Source organism: Rhinolophus sinicus, chromosome 14 (genome assembly GCF_057876585.1).
Source record: "Rhinolophus sinicus isolate RSI-liver-muscle chromosome 14, RSI-T2T, whole genome shotgun sequence".
Lineage (NCBI taxonomy): Eukaryota > Metazoa > Chordata > Mammalia > Chiroptera > Rhinolophidae > Rhinolophus > Rhinolophus sinicus.
In genome coordinates, this window is record NC_142514.1 from 137,349,193 (window position 1) to 137,374,453 (window position 25,261).

Sequence of the window (25,261 nt, forward strand, 5' to 3'; positions counted from 1 at the left end):
TTCTGGTAAGAGCTGATGTGGGGAATGTTTGAGATCTCCAGTATGGGGCGGAGTACTCTGTAAAGCCCTCAGTGTCTTTTCTTCTTATGTATCCTTACTCCATGTTTTCTCTCAGCACCATACCCACAGTCTTTTTCTTTTCAAAACCACTTCCTGGGGAGAAAGTCCAACGTAAGATGTTGCAACTTGGCTCTCTCAGAGGCCAGTTTTTTTCCCCATAGACAGGGAAAAGGAAACTAATTCAGGTTGTCTAACTCAAGTAGTACTTTCAGGCAGAACAACAGTAGAAGCAGCTTAGCTTAGCCCCTGCAAGAAAGGACCCTGGGCAAGATAAATGGGAAGAGTTCTTGGCCTCTGATCCAAAGCCCAGACTGGCGCTCCAGAGGGCAGGTCTTTGAGAAGGTAGGCAACTGGGAGGATGGAGAAAGGTCAGCCGCATCTCTGACTTCTGAGGATGCTGAAAAGATATAGATCTTGTTTCCAAACATGGAAAGGAGGGAAGGAGAGAGAAAGGGGGGGAGGGGCAGAGAGGCAGTGGGGAACTGAAGAGAAAGTGCAGGCAAGGTATCTGAGTTAGCTGTGGAGGTTGCACCAGCCTGGGAGTCAGGAGATGTGGGTTGTAGCTCTGACTTCCCTGCTGAGTCTGTTCTTTTGTAAACTACTTGCCCATTTTTGGCCTTGGTAAAGTAAGGGGCTCTTTAAAACCTGTTTAAGACTAAAACTTTTATACCTACTTAATAAAGCCTAGAAGAGAGATCCAAATAAAATACTCTAGGAGTTCAGAGGAGGAGGAAGAGAGAACTTCTGTTTGATACCGTGTTTCCCCGAAAATAAGACCTAGCCGGACAATCAGCTTTCATGCGTCTTTTGGAGCAAAAATTAATATAAGACCTGGTCTTATTTTACTATAATATAAGACCGGGTATAATATAATACAGTATGATATGATATGATATATAATACTGGGTCTTATATTAATTTTTGCTCCAAAAGACGCATTAGAGCTGATTGTCCATCTAGGTCTTATTTTCGGGGAAACACGGTATGTTTAGTCCATATTAGAGTTTCTCATCTTCGAGACTTGGTATTTTGGATTGTATAATTCTGTGTTGGGGGGTCGGTGGCTGTTCTGTGCATTGTAGGATGGTTAGCGCAGCACACTTTCCTCTACCCAGTAGCATCTACCCTCACCCCCTCAATAGTGACAGTCAAAAATGTCTCTAGACATTTTTTGTCCCCTGGGGACAAAATCAATGCTGATTGAGAATCAGTCGTCTATATACATGCAAATGGTAGGGACAGCTAAAAGATAAAATTAATTTAAAAAAACCCCATAATTTCATACTTAATATAGCCCTTACTGTGTGCCAGACACTGTTCTAAGCCTTTAAATATATTAGCTTATGTAAGCTCCATAGTCATCTTATGAGTTAGGTACTCTTAGTGTCCCTGTTTTACAAATGAGGAAACTGAGGGTAAAAGGTCAAGTGAATTAACAGTAGCTAGTATTTTATGAGGCGCTGTGTGTCAGGGAGTCTGCTAAGTACCTTACCTATGATATTTCATCTTCAGAATCCCTGTGAGGTGGGTATGACTGTCATTGCTGTTTACGGATGGAGATGCTGTCGTGTGCCTCACCCTGCCCTAAGCCCTGGGGCCACTGGCATAGATTCGTTTACAGAGTACGTCTCCCTACTTTAAGAACAACACTGTGAAGTGGGTAACACAATCGGTATCCCCTACTCTTTGAAAGTGTACGTCACACTACTTCACTTTTATGAAAGACCTGCATTAGTATCTGTTTTTGCTAACTGAAAGAAAGCCGAAGAGGATTTTCGCTTTTATGAAAAAGGCGAAAAGTGAAAATAGTGGTCAGAGTTTGTTCTGCAGCAGTGTTCACAGAGGCAGTGTGTCCCCCAAGCAGCGAGAGGGGGGCTGCCCGACTCTTTCCCTGGGAAGCCTCAGGCTGCCATTGCTTTGAACTGTGTCTGTGAGTGAGTGTCTGTGCTTTTTCTCAGTTTATTTTGTGCTTCAGTTAGCAAGGTGTGTCCTGGGGTAATTCCTACCCCACCCTTTCAGCTTATGAAAGTTTTCATAGGAATCTTTTGGAGAGTGGGGGACACCTGTATCCCCATTTGATACCTGACAGACACTGAAACTCAGAGAGGGTAAGGGGCAGAAACTGGTGACCGGCATTTGTTGTGTGTTTGTTTTGTGTATTTTGTGGTTGGCCATGATGCTTTCAGCCACACAAAACAGCTGGTGAGAGCGTGTGGCCAAGAAACACTGAGCCCATTGGTGACGGCGGGAGAGCTGAGAGGAGCGCCCCCAGGGGCTATCTAAAGTTTGTTGGTGAGTTTTGTGCCGCATGTGTGCTCTCCTCCCCATGCCTACTTCTTCCTGACTGACACTGGCAGTGTACCACAGTGAATTATGTTCCAACGGGCTTGTTGATGTTTTTAATCTCTGACTTCTGCAGTATCCTGTCCTGTAAGCTCCATAAGTGTAGACTTAGGTATAAACAGACCCTGTTTTGTTTGCCATATCTCAGCACAGTGCCTTGCGTGTAGTATGACTTTTATTTGTGAAATTTCTGTATCAGTAGATACATGGGAAGGGGATTGAGTCAGAGAAATTTATTTATTCAAGGTTAGATAGCAATGTGGTGGCAATGTGGGGGCTAGATCTGATTTTCCTGTCCTCCGGCCCAGGATTCTTTGTCCAGCATTGTGCCGCTTGCCATTTACCTACCATAGGATGGGGACTGCTGTGTGGTCTTCCTGTGTGGCCTCAGGCAGGCTCCTCAGTGTCCCCTTCTATAAACAAAGGCATTAGACAGCTGTCCTCCTTTCCATCTTTGCTTGCCCACGAGGGGTGCCCTGGTGGCTTCCAGCCACAGCAAAAGCATCTAGGAGACCCAGGGGAGCCTCAGTCCTTGCTCCTTGCCAACCCAGTACCAGAACTCCGGTTTTCTCTCCCGAACAACGGCTTCCTATTTCAGTGGCGATGTGGTCGTGGTGGTCAGGGGATACAGATGGAAACAGAAAGTAAGTTTGGATTTTAGGGGAAGAAGGCATCGGGGTATCTCCTGCGACCCTTTCTTTATTCAGGGCTGCATGCTGAGTGCCTGTGTTCCTAGTCTTTGGAGCTGTCTTGCTCTTCATTTTAAATTTTGGGTCTGCTCATTTTCCTTTGAACTCGTGGGAAAAGCCACAAAGCTACTTAAATTAGGAAAAAATGTCCTTTCTCTTTGTTGTGATTATTTTTGTCAGTAAAATTAGTGCCTAGAAATGTCAATCAAGAGAAAATATGTGTCTTAGGAAATCAGCTTATGCAAGGCACTTTCTATTTTCTCACCTCACTTTCCAGCCATATTGTAAAGGTAGTGATTATTATTATTATTATTACCCTCATTTTACAAATAAACTAAGACTCAGTGAGAACTCGTCATGGAAGTAGTAAGCAGTAGAATTTGAACCTAGGTCTGACTCTTAAAGACCAGTGAATGCTCTTGCCATTTACCATAGTGTGAGTGAGTGAGTGAGTGAGTGTGTGTGTGTGTGTGTGTGTGTAATGGCTTTATTGAAATATAATTTACCTGCCATAAAATTCACCTACCGGTACTTAAAGTATATAATTCACTATATTTTAGTATATTCACAGGGTTGTACAATCATCACCACAATTTAGTTTTAGAACATTTTGTCCTCCTAAAAGAAACTCCTAATGACTCCTAAAATGACTCCTAATGCAGTCATTCAACCATCCTCTCCCATCCTTCTCATCCTAGCCCTAGGCAACTATTAATCCATTTTTTGTCTCTATAGATTTGATTTGCCTATTTTGGACATTTTGTATCAATGGACTCTTACAACATGTAGCCTTTTGTATTTTGTTTCTTTCACTTAGTGTGGTTTCAAAGTTCATCCATGTTGTAACATTTGACCATTAATATGAGCTAGTTCCTGAATTCTCAATTCTGTTTCATTGATCTATAGCTCTATCCTTATTTTAGTACCATACTGTCTTCATTGCTGCAACTTTGTAGTAAGTTTTGAAATTGGGAAGTGTGAGCCCTCAGACTTTGTTCTTTTTTTTTTCTCCAAGGTTGTACAAGTCTTGCACTTTTTAAAAATGTTACTGTAAATGGAATTTTTCTAATTTCAATTTTTACATTGTTCATTGCTTTTGTATAGGAATGCAATTGATTTTTGTATATTGATCTTATATCTTGCAACCTGGTTGAATGTGTTGATTCTAATAGGTGTGTGTATGTGTGTGTGTGTGTGTGTGTGTGTGTGTGTGAATTCCTCAGGATTTTCTATATACCAGACAATGTCACCTCAAATAAAAACAGTTTTACTTCTTCCTTTCTAATTGGGGTGCTTTTATTTCTTTTTCGTCCCTACTTGCTCTGCTGGAACCTTCACTACCATGTTAAATACAAGTGGCCATAGCAGATATCATTGCCTTGTTCTTGATTTTAGAGAGAAAGCATTGAGTTATTTACCAATTAAGTATGATATTAGCTGTGGGTTTTTCATGGATGCCCTTTATCAGGTTAAGGATGTTTCCTTCTGTTCCTGGTTTCCTGAGTGTTTGTTTCATGACAGGATGTTGGATTTTGTCAAATGCTCCTTCTGCGTCAATCAAGATGATCTTATGGCTTTTGTCCCTTGTTCTGTTTGCTGTGCTGATTGATCTTTTTGGATATTCAACCTTTGCATAGCTGGGATCATATTGTGTGTAATGACAAGTACTTGTTGGGCACCAGCTGTGACCAAGACTGTAGGAGTGTACACAGAACTAAGGTATTGTCATCCACTGTAATAGAGGAGACAGAAAAACACACAGACTTAAAGTAGAGAACACGAGAGTGCAATAAAGGCAGTGTCTTATGTTCAGGGATGATAAATAGTTACCAAAAGTAACTCTAGAATGACCTTGTTTTCAGGCCATTCAATAATCATAGGTTGGTATGTTGTAACACTTGGACCTCAGTTTCACCATCTGTATGTGGGAAAGTGGAACTTGGTGGTATTTAAGATCCCTTCTAGTTATAACGTGTTGTGAAATTACTTGCCTTTTGTGGGACTTCCTCCACTTAGGTCCGTCTGAAGAGTTTGTTGTTTCGATACGTTCCAAGTGACGAGGTAGTTAGGTGACCCTTCCGGTTCTGGTTCTGAGTGGGAAAAAAGATGCTTTACACTTTCCTTAGTTGGCCTTAATCACACCCCCGTTTCAGAGAGATTATCTCCTTCTGGTGAAAGGGCATAATAACCCTTGAGAAAAGCCATTTCCCTCAGCAACACATAAGCTCTATGAGGGAAAAAGACCCCTGGAGAGGTCTAGTTTCATTTTTTTTGCATGTATTTGTCCATTTTCCCCAACACCATTTATGGAGTAGACTGTCTTTATCCCATTGTGTAGTCTTGCCTCTTTTGTCATAGATTAACTGACCATATAGGCATGGGTGTATTTCTGGACTCTCTATATTGTTCCATTGTTCTGCGTGTCTGTTTTTATGCCAGTACCCTGTTGTTTTGATTACTATAGTTTGTACTATAGTTTGATATCAGCTAGCGTGATACCTTCAACTTTGTTCTTCTTTCTCAAGATTGCTGTGGCTATACATTTTAGGATTATTTGTTCTAGTTCTGTGAAAAATGCCATTGGTATTTTGATAGGAATTGCATTCAACCCATAGATTGCTTTGGAGAGTCTGGACATTTTAACGATAATTCTTCCTCTCCATGAGCATGGTTGTATGCTTCCATCTATTTATATCTTCCTCAATATCTTTCTTCAATGTCTTATGATTTTATGAGCACAGATCTTTTACCTCCTTGCTTAAAATTACTCCTAGTTATTCTTTTTTTATGCAATTGTAAAATAGATTGTTCTCTTAATTTCTCTTTCTGATAGTTAATTATTGGTGTATAAAAATGCAACTCATTTCTGAATATTAATTTTATATCCTATTTTACTGAATGCATTTATCAGTTCTAAAACTTTTTTTGTGTGTGGAATCTGTAGGGTTCTCTCTATATAGTATCATGTCATTTGCTAATAATGACAGTTTTACTTCTTTCCAATTTGAATGTTCATGGGACTTTTGATCGGTGCTTTAAACATTATTTGTCTAACACTTCACAACAACTTTATTCCCATTTGACAGGTGAGGAAATTCCAGTTCAGAAAGGTTAAATAACCAGCCCAAGGTGGCAGAGTCAAGAATCAAAATTAGGTCTAACGCTAGAATCCGCAGTCTTTCTATTGTACTTTAATGCCATTATCTCATTACTGTGGATGTTTAGTTTGTTAAATTGCTGGAGATGGTCTCTGCCAGGCTTCTCCACTGTGAAGTTACTCTTTTCTCCTTCATAATTATTAAGCATTTTGTAGGGACATACTATGAAACTATGTAAAAATCCCTTTGTTTGCCAAACTTTCAATATATTTAATTATTTTATATCTGTATGGAGTTGTGGTTTCCTATTTTATTTAATAGGCAATAACCTATTGCTATCACTATTTATTTTAATGCTCAAACGCTCCCTGATTTGGCCAGTGGAAGCTCCATTCAGATTGGCTTTGGTCCACTTTTGACACGTCCTTATTGTTCTTTGACAAATACGCCCTTGCTTTCTGGTCCAACAAGATGTTCTAGGCTCATCTGGTGCTTTCTCTGCCCTGGAATAAGACATTTCATCAAGGAGCCTTGATTTTATTTTATTTTAATTTAATTTTGTTTTATTTGTGTTGCGCGGCATTTAGAAGCCTAGATATGGCTGCTAGGTGTGCTTATTGCTGTTGGGCTGGTGTTACTTCCAGACCTTCTCAGTAGAGCTAGGGAGGAAAGGAAGTGCCAAGTCACCATTCCAGCCTCTCCTCACTGAGTGGACGCCTCCTCATGCTGTGTGGGCTCCAGCACTCTATACCAGGTTGCTCTGCCATGAGGACTCCTTCACATCTTCAGCTTGGGCTCCGACATACTGCACCAGGCCACTGTCCCCCCTCATAAAGATGCCCTGCCTCACCGTACTCAGACTTGGGCACCCCACAGCAGACCACCTCCCTGCCCTGTGCGTGTCTGCCCTTCTCACCCTGCTGGGGCTCTGATTCTCCTTACCGGGTTGCCTCTTACCTCCCTCCCTCCCAATGTGGACCCTCCTCAGCCTTAGGCTCTGACCCCCTCATCCTCTCTTACCTGGACTATTGTAACACACCAGCTTCCGGACCGTCTCACTGTTTCTCATCTTCCCTTACGTTCACACTTCTGCTAGAATGAGCTTTCTAAAATATCAGTCAAATCGTGCCACTGCTCTGCGTGAAATCTTTATAATCTCCTTGCTTATAGAATAAATTAAAAGTTCTTTAGGCTGGCATTCAGGGCCCTCCAGGATCTGCCCTAGATGTACTTTCCTGCCTCGTTTCTTATAAATTCCTCTGTGTGCCCTGCACTCCAACTATGGTCACTGGCCATTCCTTAGACGTACCCTGGGACATTTACTCTTACATGTTTTTACCTTTGCCTTCTCTTCTATCTGGCTTAGCCAACTCCTTTATTCTCTCTCTGACAAAATCCCTTGGGGTCCCAGTTCAGATGTCTGATATGGGAGGTCAGAGTCAGAGTACGATGAGGAGGGCATCCATTAGAAGAGGGGTCACCTGGCGACGCCTGTCTGACAGCGATAGTCAAAATTAATCCCCTTTTCCTTACTTCTGATGGAGTACTTACTTCATTTTTTCTGTTCTCATGATTAATTCTCATCTGTAGCCCCTGATTCATTGGCTGCTCCTTGAATGCACCCAACACATGGCATTGCATTTAGTAGACACTCAGGGCAGATTGATGCAACTTGTGGAGGGAATGAATTATGCATCGTGAGTCTGTTGCTCTTATTTGAAGCCTGTTTACGGACCGTGTTGAAGTCTCAGAGGCTCTGACTACAGGAAAGGCTTTGGACTGTGGCACTGCTGTGTCAGATGCATGCCCAGGACCAGAGCTCTTTTGGAGAAAATTATATATTTGCACTGCTCTCCTCTTTTGTAATTTCCAAACATGTCCTTTAAAAAAATTTCTCTACACTCTCATCCCAAATAAAAGAATTTCTGACTATAGGTATAAGGGTATCAAAAAAAATTTTTTTTCATTGGGGAATATTGGGGAAGAGTGTGTCTTTCCAGGACCCATCAGTTTCATGTCAAGTCATTGTTTTCAATCTAGTTGTGGGGGCGCAGCTCACTGGCCCATGTGGGAATCGAACCAGCAAACTTAGTGTTATGAGCACTGCTCTCTAACTACTGAGCCAACCGCCCGCCCAATATAAGCGTACTTGAAGCTTCTAATAATAGCAGTTACATCACTCTACCAAATAAACTTGCCCCAAACTGTGTCAATACAGTGTAATGACAACAAGTCTTCCGACAGCCTGCCGGCCATTCAGTCTGTCTCTGGAGAGGCATTTAAGTTGAAGTACCCGCAAAGGAGTGTTAGACTTTCTCAGTGACTTACTAACCTGTAGCTTCAGGTGCTGTAGAGAGAAAAGCAGCACCACAGGTTAGGTTCCTTGCAGGATGCGGGGATGTCTGAGGAGGAAGAGAAGGACAGGGGACTGTGTCTCCTTAGGTCTCACTTCCGACCGTGTTGCAGCCGCAGTCACATGTTGATTCTCTCTTGTTCTGCTGTTCCTACTTCCAGGCCTTTGTTGCAGGCTTTTCTTTCTTCCCTAAGTTTGAACTGCCTGATTTCAAAGCCTAGGCTCTTTTCTACGTTTCGTAATCATAGCAATGAATGGCAAAAAAATGGATTGTTCACTTTTGCTTTTCCTGTCAGATTTTCAGTCTAGTTAAAATAATTTCAAAATTGAGGTCAGAACATTCTCCAATATACATATTCAATTTTCAGCTCATCCTTCTGAAGTGTGGCAGCACCGGAATGGCAGTCAAGCTGTACTTACCTACAAGGCTGACTCTTAGTTTGATTTGGCCTGAGAGACGATAGAACGTTCTCAAGTCAAAATTAGCACTGTTCCATCTGCTTAGTGGTAACTGAAATTAAAGAAGAATAAAGGCTTTTATTCGATAATGTTGGGAAAGTAGCATGGAACATCTTTAGGATGTATTGGACCTGACTTCTGCTTCCAGCTCTAATATTTACTAGGTTTGCAGATTTTGGCAAATGTTAAGCTTCCCGTGTCTCATTTTTAACCTCAACTGTAAAATGAGGATAATAAGGCTGATTTTGTAGAGCTGTCAGGATACATTTGGTTCCCCTGGGACAGACCCTGATTTTGCCTCTGTCACCTATAGTGGGAGTCATCAGCCTAAGCTTTGTCTCTAGCCGAGTCTGTCATTTACATTCTCAAGCCACTTTTACTCACGTGAGCTTATGTAATTGTCAGCGTGTTCAGAGAGCAAAACACAGTGCTGGCTCCCATTTGACAGATGAGAAACTGAAGCTCAGAGAAGTGGAGTGGCTTGTCCGAAGACCAGGGACCTCTGAGTCCTAGTCAGGACTTCTGTACACCGGCCGGTCCTAGGACAGGGCAGCGTGGTAAAGCGTCCATTCGTGGAAGTCAAGAATACCTCATTGTAGTCTTAGCTTGGAGACTTTGGGGAAGTCATTCCAGTGTTTACTTTGTTAAAATAAAAATGCTAACTGTCCTGCCTAACTCTGTTTATTCATTTACTTTGCTGTGCTCTGTGCGAGGCCTGGTCCCTTTTCTCAAGCTGCTCACACTTCACCATGGTTAACAGATTATATAAGTGAGAAGAGCTATAGCAAATGTGTGTGTTAGGAGGAGGGGAGGTGGTGGCACTGGTGGTGGCAGTAGACCGGGAGAGATGGCTTTGGGGGCTGAGCTTTGCTTGTGAGGAGTAATCTTACAGGATCGTATGGAAGAATTAAATTGCATAATGTGTGTAGGGCTGTGCTTGGTTGATTGTAAAGAACTGTGTAAATGTTAGGGATTGTCATATCTTAAAGAAGGTACTTCTTTCCTAAAACCTTGGCTGACTTAGTGCAGCACCATAGTTGGAGTTTTAAGCTTTATTAAAGTTGGCAAGATATATTGGGAGCTCATTAAAAAAAAAAAAAATTTGCATCGAAAACGTTTTGAATCTAGGAGTCCTTAGAATGGGGATATGCCCATTAAAATAGTCGTCTGCTTTGATGACACAGTGGGCCTTCAAACTACTTTGGGTTTATAAAGAACTTATAATCAACCCCTCCCCGTATTTTAACGCCACCTGTACTGCTGCAGCTTTTAAAATATTTAGGAGAGGTATTGAAGGCAGCCTTGGAAACAAGCATACATCCTGGGGTATAAAAGGAATCAGAGCAAGACAAAGAGAGATTGGGTGGCTGAATTCGGTGCCAAAAGATATGTGATGTTTTTATTTTTAGATTTGTTTGGGATTCAGTAGATATAGTTGTTGGGAACCTTCTGCATACTAGGCTTTGATTAGTAAGTACTGAGGATACAGAAATGAATGCAGTATTCCCTAACAAAGGGACTTAAACAGTCTGGGTGCAGATAGAAGACACGTGTGGTAAGTAAAGTGACAAGAGTTTTCATGAGGTGCTGTAAGATCCTAAAGGAAGAAGACTGCATCAGAGACGGCAAGTTAGAGGAGCTGATACCTGACAGGGGGATAACGAGAGACAAGGCTATTCCCGTCAGGGACAGAGGCACGGAGACTTAGAGGAGTGCCTGCTACTGAAAGCACCCAACAAATGACAGATACATTTCTTAGAATTTAATGTTGGGATGTTATAACTGGTAAGACTTTCGGTCGTCTCCTTTTGGGGGAGATGGTGAGAGCATTTGTAGATGTTCATGGTTACTGACGATGTTAGCCTGGAATATGTTTAAAAAACAACTTATATATGGGAAGAAAGGGCGTATGTAATAGACAAGTGAAATTAATAATTGTCTTTTTTTTTTTTTTTTTAAAGATTTTTAATTGGGGAAGGGAAACAGGACTTTTTATTGGGAACAGTGTGTACTTCCAGGACTTTTTTCCAAGTCAAGTAGTTGTCTTTTCAGTCTTAGTTGTGGAGGGTGCCGTTCAGCTTCAAGTTGTTGTCCTTTCAGTCTTAGCAGCTCAGTTCCAGGTCCAGTTGCTGTTGCTAGTTGCAGGGGGCGCAGCCCACCATCCCTTGTGGGACTTGAACCGGCAACCTTGCGGTTGAGAGCCCACTGGCCCATGTGGGAATCGAACCGGCAGCCTTTGGAGTTAGGAGCACGGAGCTCCAACCGCCTGAGCCACCGGGCGGGCCCAATTGTCATTTGTTTTTCCTGCACAGCGTGAGTGACCTAGGCTTCATCACCATCGTGTGCTCACACCACACTTGGATTTAGGACTCAGTGATGTGAGAGAGAAAGTAATGGGAAGTTAGCAGCCGCAATACCTGCAAGGTTGAGTTCTGGTGCTGACGTGGTCTTGGTACTGGTAGCGGCTGTTGCACTAAGGATGAATTCCCAGCCCCCAAGTGGCAGTGCTACCCGTTAAAGCATCTAACGATGGGACGTCATTGCACTGGTTTCCTCATTGGACTGTTTCGTCAGTGTGGCTTTGTGTTTTGTTCTGGAAGTTTAGCCTTAAATCTGGCCGTCGATTGTTTTTGTAAATAAAGTTTTATTGGAATACAACCATACTTATTAATTAACATATAGTCTATGGCTACTTTTGTGCTCCACAGGCAGAGTTAGTTGAGACAGCAGTGATATGGTCTGCAGAGTCTAAAATATTTATTATGTTCTTTTGCAGAAAAAAGTTTTCCAACCTCTGTTTTGACTGATAATAGTTTTCTCTGAACAAAAGTAAGTAAAATACTTTTTCCACCAATGAAAGTTGGTTAGTTTGAGTTTCACTCCTTTCCTTTTGATTTTGGTTTGGCTTCTAGCTGGTCAGAGCAAAATTTGGTTATAAACTGCAATAGCTACCTCTAGCATGGGTTTTTGGTACAGGTATACCTTGTTTTATTGCATTTCATTTTGTTGTGCTTCACAGATACTGCATTTTTCACAAATTGAAGGCAAGGCCCTCCACTAGCAAAAGATTACAGTCACTATATTGCAATACTCGCATTATTGGTGATCTGGGACTGAACCTGCAGTGTCTCCAAGGTCTGCCTGTACTTGCTGTAATTTTCTTCTGCTTTATGACCTGTATCCCATTGATAATAACCATTGCCCTAAGACACAAACACACACTCGCACACACACACACACACCTTTATATGTGTAAACAACCTGGAAGCCTTTTTTTGAAGTAGACAGGGTTATATTGTTATTCTGTATAAAAATAAGGACTTATTAGGGAGAGTGATTGCCAGATTTCTCGTTCTTTCTTATCTACTCTGTATTGTCTTACTTTCCTAGACCTTCTTTCAATCTCATGCTAATAAGAGGGATTCATTTATGGTGAGGGACAAGTGGCGGGTAAGGAATGCATGTCGCAGACTAGTAAACATCTCCTTCCTTTTGATCCTCTAATGTGCTTCCTGTTTGTATCCGTTAGGAATGCCTTTAGCTGTAGTTTAGAAAACCTAGCGATGACTTGAAATATAGGGATTAATATTCTTCATTTAGTAAAGTCTGAAGGGAGGCGGTCGGTTGCTAGGATGGGTTCAGTTACTCACAATAGTATTTGGAATCCAGGCTCTTTCTGGTTTTCCACTCTACAGCCTTCGAGTGTTTGCTTTCAACCTTTGTGCTGATGACCTAATGGTTACAACATGGCTACTACAGCCCCAGAAAGAATGTTTGAAGAAGAAGGTGGAAAGACAGACCAGCACTCTTCTGTGTCTTATTTCATAATTAAAGGACCCATTGCCCCAGAATTCCTAGAAGCTTCTTGTGTGACTTACTGCTGTAACTGTGTCACACGGACACACCAGACTTGAAGGAAGGTTGGGGAAATGAATAGCTGTCACATTGCCTTCCTGGACAAAAATCCGGGTTTACAGAGCAAGGATGAGGGAAGAATAGATACTGGTTAGGAATTTGAAAATCTTTTGACTTGAATGAAGTTTTAATATGGTTTTTAAAAATGTGTTTGCACTCTGGATTATTCCGTAAAAATATGTAGTAGTGCCTGTATTTTTTTAAAGTTGCCTATTCTGGGCTAGGGATATGGTAATAAGTGAGGAGATATGGTAGCTTTTTAGTCTAGAAGTGAAAAGATATTATATTTTAGTCTGCTTGGTCCACCATAACAAAATACCATAGATTGGGTGGATTAAACAATAGAAATTTATTTCTTCACAGTTTTAGTGGCTGAGAAGTCCAACCTCAAGGTTTTGGCAGGATTTGGTTTCTGATGAGAGCTACGAGGTGTGATCAAAGAACACGATGAATGTTTAGATAAATCAATTCATTACAGTAAAAGACACATTGCCATTAATCCCCCTCAAAATGTTCCCCCTCACTTTGAACACACTCATCCCATCATTCTTGCCACTTTCTGAAGCAGTTCTGGAAGTCCTCTTTTGTGAGTGTTTTTAGAAGCGCTGTCATGGCTGCTTCGATGTCCTGAATCAATTCAAAACATTTTCCTTTCATGGCCATTTTGACTTTGGGGAAGAGCCAGAAGTTGCACGGTGCCAGATTCCATGAATAAGGTGGAAGAGGACACATTGTAATGTTTTTATTTGACAGAAATTGCCGTATACCAGAAGGAATGTGTGACACAGAGCCTTTTTTCTCTTTGTGATCCCAAAATATGCAATGCTGCTGTTGAGTGCCATCCAACGGAAAGGCAGGGATCTTCAATATGGGAAGTGACATGTCAGACCTTAGCAACAGTGTGTGACAAGTGTCACTTTGTTTGGTGGAGTCAGTCGGGTGTGAGCTACGGTTGAGAGAAGGTGTGTTTTAAAGTGTGCTGTAAATCGTAGCTCACAAACAATGCGTTAACGTGAAACGAGCAAGTGGTTTCATCCTCCATCAGGACAACATTCCATGTCACACGTCGCTTCTGGTGTATGGCAATTTCTGTCAATGGAATTATAATAGATATATATGATGCCAGAGGGGCAATATATTGGGGGAGTACGGTTATCACTTTGTGAGGGGTGAAATGTCTAACTGTTACATTGTTTTGTACACCTGAAACTAATAATAATAATAATAAAAACAAAACAAAATAAGACAACACATTATGGTGTGTTCTCATCCACCTTATTCACCTGATCTGGCACCATGTGACTTTTGGCTCTTTCCCAAAGTCAAAATGATTCAGGACATTGTGTTCTTAATTTTTTGTGGAATCTCCATACTGTTTTCCATAGTGGCTACACCAATTTACATTCCCACCAGCAGTGCACTAGTGTTCCTTTTTCTCCACAGCCTCTCCAACGCTTGTTATTATTTGTCTTGTTGATGACAGCCATTCTAACAGATGTGAGGTGATACCTCACTGGGGTTTTTATTTGCATTCCCTAATAGCAAATAGGGCACTTCCTAATAGAGTTCTTTTTTTTCTACATCCTCTCCAATACTTGTTATTTCTTGTCTTATTGATAATAGCTTTCTAATAGGTGTAAGGTGGTATCTTATTGAGGTTTTGATTTGTATTTCCCTTATGTTGAGCATCTTTTCACGTATCTGTTGACTGTCTGTATGTCTTCCTTGGAAAAGTGTCTATTCAGGTCCTTTGCCCATTTTTTAAATTGGATTTGTTGTTGTTGAATTGCAGTTCTTTATACATTTTGGATATTAGCCCCTTATCGCAGGTATTGTTTCTCTTCTCCCATTTGGTTGGTTGCTTTTTTTGTTGATGGTTTCTTTTGCTGTACACAGAAGCTTTTCAGTTGGATGTAGTCCCACTCATTTATTTTTGCTTTTACTTCCCTTGTCTGTGGGGTCAAGTTCACAAAAACCCCTCTGAGACCAAAGTCTATAAGTTTAGTGCCTATGTTTTCTTCTATGTATTTTATTGTTTCAGGTCTTATATTCAAGTCTTTAATCCATTTTTGTGTATGGTGTCAGATAGCAGTCTAGTTTCATTCTTTTGCATATGGTTTTCCAGTTTTCCCAACACCATTTATTAAAGAGGCTTTCCTTTCTCCATTGTATGTTTTTGGCTCCTTTGTTAAAAATTGTTTGCCCATATATTTGTGGGTTTATTTCTGGGCTATAGGGAGCCGTTAATAGGCATTTGGCCCTGTCTAGTTATAAGAAAGAATGGTATGTTAAATGACTGTTTTATAACCAGAATCATCATTGTTCACTGATTTTTACATTTAAGTGGTGATATCAGAAAATTGTAATTCTCAATCAGTGAACGTATTGTTCTTAAAATGATTTGTGGTTACAAAGGATCAAATAAAAAATCATTTTCCACAGTCTTATAGGCAGTATAGTTACGTTAATCATTAGTTAAATACATAACCCATTAGGCTGAAAGCTGTAGTGTCCAAACAAAATTTGCTAATTATTACTGATCATTAGACTTTATATGGTGTTACCAGGGGTTGCAGACTCATATGCCTCAGAAGCCAGGCAAGTGACCTGCAAGGGCCTGGTCAGGCTTAAGATGACTACACAGATAAAACATTGCGGATCAAGGTCCACGGAAGAATAACTTGTAAATTATTTACTTTGTAAACCAAAGGGCTACATAAATGCAAGGAGTTATTGAACTTAAGACAAGTTAACTGCTAACTTGTGCAAACTTGGGCAAGGCATTTGAGATCTACCTCTAGGATTTAATTTCTTTGAAAGTACAGTTTCATCTGTGAAGTCCCCTGTACCTCATTTGATAGTTTTTCATGTCTTTAGCTGATAGTGTCTTCCTTGATTATTAGCTATTAGCTCTCAGTAATAAATTAAACTGCTGGCTTCTTAATAGTGTGCTTCCATTTCATGAGTCTTGTGTTCTCTCTCAGAGGGAGCCAAGTTTAGCCAAGCTTCCTAGAGCAGAGTCAGTGGGAAGAGTCAGTGTCTGAGCCAGCTAGTCAGCCTTCTGTAACCCAAACCAGCATCTGGTTTGGAGAACTGAGACCTTAAATAGAAGATGACTGATTTTGCTCTTTCCTGCTGAAGACCTTAGTGGTCCTGCCTTGTACTCTATGATACATGTTTCTTTGTTTCTTCTACCGTATCGGATTTATTTCGTTTATTCAGTTTTCTAGTGCAGCACTTTTTATAGTTTATATATGTCAGCCTCCCTTATTAGCGCTGATTCCCGAAGACATGGGGCATTTCTAGGTCATCTTCAGTCCCTGAAACCTAGTATAGGCAAGGGCACATACCTGATAGATGTTTGCTAAGTGTTTGAGGAGATAACATACTTATTAGATTTGCCAGTGACAAAGACTGGAAGGGAACACAACCGTGCTAGATGGGGGTAGAGGGGAGAGAGAGAGCGTGCATGCGCATGCGCTTGAAAAGCTGGGTTGAAGCCAACAAGACGAAATTTCAGGAGGATGACATGAAGTTCTCATTTTAAGTCTCAAAGAAATGGCAACACATCGGCAGCCTGGAGGAGCTCTAGCAGGATGTTATTCTGATGAAAATGGTGGTTTTGGCTGCCTAAGCTCAATGTCAGTCAAAGGCATTGCAGTGGCTGAAAAGCTAATGCAGCTTCAGACTGAATTATTGGAAGCACTAAGTACAGTTAAGTAGGTGATAGTCCAACTATGTTCTATAGGGGACACGTTGCACTTAGAGTATCATGCCCCCCCTTAGGATACCAGGCAGTAAGAGAGTCATTGCAAACAGAACTATGGTTAGTGGAAGTTGCCCTACGTCACCACTCCTCGAAGTAGAGTCTGAACTGTTCCCAGGCTGCATAGAAATTGAGTGTTTAGAAACTTTTAAAGCAATTTGACAGAGTCATCTTCTATCTAATGAATCTAATAAACAAGAAAATGAGCTTTATCTTGTATGTCCTTTTTTTTTGCCTGATACTTTAAACATTTTTAAATTTCATTTTAATAGATTGTATTTTTAGAGCAATTTCAGACTTACAGAAGAATTGACCAGAAAGTGCGAAGAGCTTCCGTATACTCCCTCTCCACCCCCGTCCCCTGCATTTCCTCTATTAGCAACAGTTTGCATTAGTGTGGTACAATTGATGAACGAATATTGATACATTATTATTAACTAAATTCCATAGTTTTATATTACAGCTCACTCTTTGTGTTTTATAGTTCTGTGGGTTTTGACAATGCATACTGTCCCATATCCACCAGTATAGTATCATACAAATCGTTTCACTGCCTTAAAAATGCCCTATTCATCCCTACCCCCAATTTCCTTTTGAACCCCTGGCAACCACTAATCTTTTTGCTCTTTCTATAGTTTTGCTTTTTCCAGAATGTTGTATAGTTGGAATCAGCCTTTTCAGACTGGCTTTTTTTCACTTAGTATACATTTAGGGTTTTTCCATGGCTTTTCATGGCTTGATAGTTCATTTCTTTTTATTGCTGTTTTAATATGCCATTATGTGGATGTTTGTTTATCCATCCATCTATTAAAATCCTTCAGTAGATTGAAATCTTGGTTGCTTTTGAATTTTGGCAGTTGTGAATAATGATGCAATAAATATTTATAGACAGGTTTTTGTGTGGACATAAATTTTCAACTCATTTGGGTAAATACTTAGGAGTATAATTACTGGATTGTAGGTAAGCCTATATTTAGTTTTGTAAGAAACTGCCAGGCTGTCTCCCAAAGTGGCTGTAAGATTTGCATTCCCGTGAGAGTTCTAGTTGCTCCACATCCTTGCCTGCATTTGGTGTTATCAGCGTTTTTGATTTTAGCCCTTCTAATAGGTATGTAGTGGTATCTGATTCCTGTTTTAATTTGCAAGTCCCTAATGACATCTGATGTTGATTAATTTTTCATGTTTCTTTGCCATCTCTGTATCTTCTTTAGGGAGGTGTCTATTCAGATCTTTTGTTCAATTTTCAATTGAGTTCTTTTATTCTTATTGAGTTTTAAGCATTCTTTGTATATTTCAGATACATCTCAGATATGTGTTTTGCTAATATTTTCTCAAGTCTGTGACCTGTCTTTTCATTCTCTAACAGTGTCTTTTGCAGAATAGAAGTTTTACATTTTAATTAAGTCCAACGTATCAGCTTTTCCTTTTATGGATTGCGATTTTGGTGTTGTATGTAAAAAGTGGTCGCCAAATCTAAGGTCATCTCTATTTTTTCCTGTGTTATCTTCTAAACATTTTATAGTTTTGGATTTTACATTTAAGTGTATGATACATTTTGAGTTAATTTTTGAGACAGGGGTAAAGTCTGTGTCTAGATTAACTTTTTTGCACGTGGAGGTCTGTTTCTAGCACCATTTATTGACTATTCTTTCTTCGTTGAATTTCCTTTGCTCCTTTGTCAAAGATCAGTTGACAGTATTTGTGTAGGTCTGTTTTGGGCTCTCTGTTCTGTCTCATTGATCTATTTGTCTATTCTTTCACCAGTACCACACAGTCTTGATCACTGTAGCTTTACAGGAAGTCTTGAAGTTGAGTAGTGTTAGTCCTCTGATACATATCTGTGTAGCTATAGTTATAGATACATAAAAATATACTCGTATACCTAGGTCACATCCCACACCAATTGAGTCAGAATTTCTGGTAGGACTTCAGTATATATTTTTAAACCCTCCCAGGTAATTGTGATGCACAGAGAGCGTTGAAAACCACCCTCACATGACCATAAACTCCTTGAAGGTGTGGCTTCTAAATGAATGCTAGTTGTTGAATGAACAAATGGTTAAAAGAACCGAGGGTATTTATCCTGGAGAAGTGAAAAAGTACAGGAGCTTTATAGATTACCACACACACATATTTGAAAGTCTTTAATATGGCCTGCCCAGAAGGATGTTTTTTGAGGTGTCCCAGGAGGCAGAATTAGAAGTTTACAGAGGCACCTGGCTGAACACTGGAAAGCACTGTCTCATAGTGCTAATTGTTCGTGAGCTGTCTGTTCCCGAATACGTTCCAGCAGGGCCTGGAAAGCCATCTACAAGAGGACGCTGCGTGGGGTGGGAGGTTGGCTAAAATCAGATGCTATGATTATTGATCATTAGTTTGAAAAACGATGTCCAAGGCGGAGGACTGTTTCTGGCTCTCATTCACCCTGTATAAGTTGAGATGAAGGACAAAGGTATGGGGTCAAAAAGACATTCTGAAACTATTTTGAAGCTGACCCCAGTCTGTATTATTGACCAGTTTTGTCTGTCATGTGGGCGTCTTCAGGACATTCTGTGTCTTCTTCACCTAATTTGGGACTTCTGGTAGTTGGACTAGCACAAGTACTCAATGGTCTGGGAAAGGGAAAAGATACTTAACAGAAGAGCTTTTTCTGTCCTCGTGCAGTTCTTCCCCTATACCCTTCTGCAGTTAGATTAATTTGGGCACATTGAATGGAGGTGTAGACATGTGTCAGGGAAAATGGATAAATAACATAAAATTCCCTCTAGCACACTTAAATCATTGATCAGGCATCATGCTGGTTACCTGCTCGTTGCCAGGCAGTAGGGAGAGAAATATGACAGTTGATGTAGAGTTGAGTAACACAGCAAAGAGAAATAAAGCAGAGGCTTAGGAGTCAGACCTGAGTTGGGACAACTTGGCCACTTACCAGCTGTGTGGTCTTGGGAATGTCAGTGCCGGATACCACCCTTGATATCCTGGCATTTCAGCAAATTCTGCTGCTTCTTTCAAGCTGTCTCTAGAATATGCTTGTTTCTTTTCATCTCATCTTCCAATATATTAGTCTAAATCACTACCATCTTCCCTTGCCTGGAGTTCTGAAAGAATCTACTCAATTGTTTTCTTGTTTCCATCATTCTCCCCCTATTCTCCATTCAGTATTCAGTGATCTTGTAAAAATGTAAATTCGATCTTGGCGTTCTGCTTAAAACCTTCCAGCGCCTTACCATTGCTAAAGTTTAGAACAAAATTCAAAGTCCTAATTAGGATCTGGGAGAGACCCTGCACAATCTGACTTGCTATTATCTCTCAAGAGCAGGACCTAGAGGGCGAGTTGGTGAGGTAATATTACCTCCTAGGGAGCATTTGGAAATGTGTGAATGTGTTTTTTAATTGTTTTCATTTTTGCGGGCACTATTGGCCTTTAGGGGTCTGGACCAGGGTTGGTAAATATTCTGTAATGTGTTGTTTAGCTCAGACCCGTGACAATGCCTGACTTACATTAATAGGTGTTTAAGAAGTACTAATTGTATGAAACCACATTCTCCTGGACCTCGGTTTTCACATGTGGGTATGCGGCAGTGTCTACTTCCTAGGGTTGAGGTGAGACAGACATAACATAACGCCCCTGGAACACAACAGCACGGAAATGGTAGCTGCTGCAGAGCTCTCTCTGCTTAGTACAGGTGTAGTCCTCACCCATCTTTCCCCCCAGGGCATTGGAATTAGAACCGGACACATTTATGGGGAGGGGGTGCATCTCTTTTTCCGAAGCCTAATCTGATAGATCGGAGGTTTGACCTTAGTTGTCCTGTCCAGACTTAGATGCAGAACCTAAGGCACAGAAGAACTCGTGTTCACTTCCTTGACTCGGGGGCTCACCAGGCCTTGTCACAAGCCTTGGAAAGCCTGGTCCCTGTGAGAAATTGCCTCCAGCTGGAGACTAGGTTGGAGAGAATAGCTGAGAAGGTGGGAAAGTAGTAGTCTCCCCGCCCTCAGTTCTTCTTCTCGGAAAGGAGAAGCGCCGCTTCCTCCCGCCTCCTTCCCTCCCTTCCTCCTCCGCCCCTTCTGCTTCGCCAACCCCGAAGCAGCGCCTTCACTGCGCCCTGCGAGGGCGGGAGCGTGCTGCACCCGGGAGCCGGGGCTGCTGAGCTGCTTGCGGGGCGCCCTGCTCCAGCCGAGTGAAGAGGCGCGGGTGGAGCCAGGGCTTTGCGTGGTCAGGCGAGGCGGGAGACGTGCGGCTCTGCGACAGAAACAGTGGCCAGAGATGCTGGGGCCAGCTCTCCCCACCAGGTATTCCGGCCCCGCTTGGGTGGGTGCGCCCAGCTGGGCGGTGCTAGGGAGGGGGGTGGTCTCCGCCGGCTTCCGGGCAGCGGTGACGCAGGGTCCGGTAGATTTAGGGTCTCTTCCTTTAAAAGACCCCACATGAGAGAAGGGCCGAGGGTGGAACCCTCTGATGAGCCCACCCAGGGCTAGGCCGGCACTGGAATAAGAGCTCAGGCTAGGACAGGGTGTGAAGGGGAAGCTGGTTTTGGGGGAACTGCTCTGCTTCAGAAGCCGTGCTCCTTTGCAATCACCTTTCTGCTCGGTGGCTAGGGTGAGGCTTTTCTCTCCCTGGGCTTAGGTGCTGGCCTGCTGGGAGCACGGGGGCTTTTCTCTTGGATGCTGGGGAGATGCAGTATATTCTACATGACCTGTTGAGAGGTGCAGCACGCTGGGAGAGAGGAGGCTTGGGGCTGGTCCTGCTCAGGCAGGCTTGCTGGCCTCAGTTTCCTGATCTGGGCTTGACATTCTGTTTGTGACTCTGGCTTCCCCAGGCAGTCAGACTGCCTTTTGGAAAGGTGAGCCGGCTTGAAGCTCTTTGAATGGGCTGCGGAGATGTCTCCCTCCACACTGTCCGAGGCCCGTGAACTGAGGGAACAGAGGGTGGTACCTGTCTTCCAGCGAGCCTGTCGCATGGCCTCTTGCTGGTCTGCCCAGGACCCAGGGACTTCATGGGCAAGGCAGAGACGGAGAGTTCTGATTGTTCTAGTGTTGAGTGTAGGTTTGTTAGGTGGAGGGAGGTGGGATTGGGAAGAAGCAGATCAAGGTATGTTTTTCTCCGAACTGGCCAATGTTTTGAGACTTGGGTGCGAAGCTGCTTGAACCTAGGTTGTCTTCTCTGGAGCCCCCTCCGTCCTCTGCCAAGTTAATGACAGACCTCGGGGTTGTGTAATATCTTAATCACTATAATCTTTCCTTCTTGATGATCTGGGACCAAGAAATACACGTCAGGCTTGATCCTAACCTACCTTGATTATTTTGGACCTCCTTCCTCCCCCCAGTCTTTTTATGACTCCACCTCCTCATCTTCCTTGCTTCACTTTTCTTTCTGTTTTCTACTCCTGATTATTTTTCCTGTCCTGCCCGCTACCCACCTTTTCTCCCACCCCCACTTTCTCCCTTGTTCCTCCTCCTCGCACGCTTCCTCTTTCTTATCCCTCCCCAGAGCTGGTTTTTCCTTCCCGCTCATGTGTCCTTCTCTTGGTGAGGCTTTCTTCTCTTCCTCTTAGAAATTTGGGTTAAGCTTCCTCACTATGAGTGGATTAGCGGTTTGCAGGGGCCTTTGCTCTGGTATTTGGGAGGCCCATACACGCTGTTTCCTACCTAATTTACCTGCTTTCAGCTTTCACTTACAAATTCTATCTTCCCCAAGTGTCAATCTCTCTCCTTACTGCCTCCGTCCTAACTCTGGGCCTACCAATAAGCAATCTTTCTCCCCGGGTTTGCTCCCTACCTCCTTCCCTGAGGGGAGTGGGCAGCAGCAGGCAGTAGGGAGTCAGCAAGATGGGAAGTGGGGAGCTTGAAGACTAGAGTGGGGGGACAGCGAGTGTCTAATCGGGCTGGGCAGAAGCTCACATTCTCGTGAGATGAGTGACTGGGAATGAACAAGGCTCTGGCAGCTCTGAGACGTTGCTGACCTGGAGGAAAAGAGGCAGAGCTGTGAGCCTAGGGAAGAAGAGGGACAGTAGGGGTGAGGCGGGGGGAGAGGAGAAGGAGGGAGAAGAACAGTGGTCTTTGGAAGAAGAGGGCAGCCTGGACAGGACAGGGCTTATCTGGGGATAGAGGTGGGTGTGGTGGGAAAGAGGATCAGCTAGGTTCATTCTCTTTCCCTCGGAAGCCTGGCTTTTTGGACTGGTTTGTTTCCACTCAGCAAACTTTTCTTGAGCAATGTCCTCCAAATAGGAGAGGGAGAGGGGAAGCAGAGATAAGAAGCAGGGTTGCTGTTTTCCTGGCACTCACTGTCTAGACTAGAGTGTGCAATGTGTATGTATACAAAAAGCTTTGAATATGGGCTCCATCAATCATCAAACGTTCTCCGAACCGTCTATTCTAATGTTAGTTATGGTGCCAGGTGCTAAGGATACAAAAGTGGAAATTGGACTCAGGTGCTGTCTTCTAATACAGGTCCAGGAATATGGGTATCTGTAAGCTCTTGTGGTAAGTATATGTGACATAAGAGAAGCACAGGGGCTGGGATAACACCGAGGGAACTTTTGATTCATCAAGACAGTGGCTGAGCTGGGTCCTAAACTCAAGTCTTCTTTAAAGGTGATACCTGTTCTCTTACACCATGTTATCTCCTGGCCTATATGTACATGTGGTGTACAAAGAGCTTTCTTATATTCTCTTTTCTGCCTACCTGTGGGGTTAGACTCTAGGTACTGCTGCGAATAAAAAAGAACACTTCTGTAGGGTAGGTCAGGTCACCGTGCCATGGCCAAACAAACACTCATTACCTTGGAAGGGAAACAGACTCGGTCCCTGTTAACTTCTCCTGGCTCCAGGCCACTTGGGTGACTTGGTGCTGAGCTCCCTCTATGAGTCATTTGCTCTCTAACTCTGCTTCTGCCATCCCCTCTCCCCCCATTTTTTTTTTTTTTTAAATTCAATTTCTGGCGGGTGGTAGAGTCCAGAGACCAGATGGAGCTAGGTGAGGCATTTTACTTCCATTGGCCTGTGTAAAATAGGGATTTACCAGTTCATAGGGTTGGTGAAAATCAAATGGAATAATGAATCTTTGAAACTGCTTTGTATACTGTAAAGTGCTGTACAGATGTTACTGTAGTTATTTCTGAATGCATTTTCAGCCATGAAAAACGCTCAGATGGTGCAGCCCGAAAGACATACCCAGGGTTGCTCACTGACTAGTTTAAAACTGAGCTTCAGTCCTTAATAATAAAGGGAAAGGAGACTTGTAATTGAGTCCCATGCTGAAAACAGCTTCAGAGGTATAGTGATTTGTTTAGGGTCAAATAAATAGTACGTGGCAAGTATAAAAGGCATTGCTTTTAGTGATGCCTTGTGATACACACAACACACACACACAAAGTGTGATCAAAACATACGGCGAATATTTAAATAAAAAGATTTATTACCATAAAAATACACATTGCCATTAATCCCCCTCAAAATACTCCCCCTCACTTCAAACACACTTATGGGATCGTTCTTACCACTTTCTGAAGCAGTTCTGGAAGTCTTCTTTTTTGAGTGTCTTTAGTTGAGCTGTTGTGGCTTCCTCGATGTCCTGAATCAATTCAAAATGTTTACCTTTCATGGTCATTTTGACTTTGGGGAAGAGTCAGAAGTGGCAAGGTGCCAGATCCGGTGAAGAAGGTGGATGAGGACACACCAGAATGTTTTTATTTGACAGAAATTGCTATATACCAGAAGCAATGTGTGACATGGAGCGTTGTGATGGAGGATGATTTACGGCACACTTTAAACACACCTTCTCTCAACCGTTGCTCACACCCAACTGACTGCACCAAACAAATGGAAACTTGTCACACACTGTTTCAAGTGCTGTTTCCCGTGTTGAAGATCCCTGCCTTTCCGTTGGATGGCACTTGGCAGCAGCATTCACCATATTTTTTGATCACACCTCGTGTGTGTGTGTGTGTGTGTGTGTGTGTGTGTGTGTGTGTGTGTGTAAAGGAAGGGGAAGAATTTAAAAGCAGACTGAACTCAATTCAAATTCTGGTTCCACCACGTACTAGCTACCTGGTTTTTAATCTTGCTAAGTAAGCTTCATATATAAAACGGAAGCTATTTATACCTACCTTGAAGAGTTTACTATAAAACTTAAAAATAGTTCTATAATAAAGAAAAAAATATATAGTAGGCATTTAATAGCTATACTTAGCTTGCAAAAATAAACTCTAAGTCACCTTCTTAAGAACGTCTTCCCTGACTCCTAGGCTGTTAGGGCCCGTCTTTTGGATCCATACAGCGCTCACGTGCTTCCTCTCACCGCTCATTGTGGCTCTTACCACATTGTACTATCAGCGTGCTTTACGCAGGTGCCTCTGCCATTAGTATGTGAATATTTTGAGAGCAGGCACAGGGTCTAGTAAATTCTGGCATCTACTCTTGTAAGCCCTATTTAGTTGCTAGGTGTACATTAGAAACACAACAGACTTAGTTGCTCCTTTGCGAAGCTTACTGTTCATTGAGAGAGATGTATAATAGGTAAGCGAATATAATTAAAATTCATGACAGATGCTGTGAAAAGCAAGAGTTCCATTTGTTCATG

General features: G+C 42.3%; 1 protein-coding gene across 8 annotated transcripts in view; it reads left to right on the top strand.

Moving 5' to 3' along the window:
* The window catches only part of PAK1 (p21 (RAC1) activated kinase 1), a 134,010-nt gene that overhangs the window by 39,989 nt on the left and 68,760 nt on the right, over positions 1-25,261 (top strand). For 2 of the 8 annotated variants that reach the window (XM_088791555.1, XM_088791557.1), the window contains exon 1: positions 20,754-20,976. The exons of 2 other annotated variants lie outside the window; for them this stretch is intronic. The gene's annotated coding sequence lies outside the window, so the exon portion shown is untranslated. Of the gene's footprint in view, positions 1-11,778; positions 11,832-20,750; positions 20,977-25,261 lie in introns of those variants that run through there. 4 more of the 8 variants (XM_088791553.1, XM_088791552.1, XM_088791550.1 and 1 more) reach the window with 4 other exon arrangements.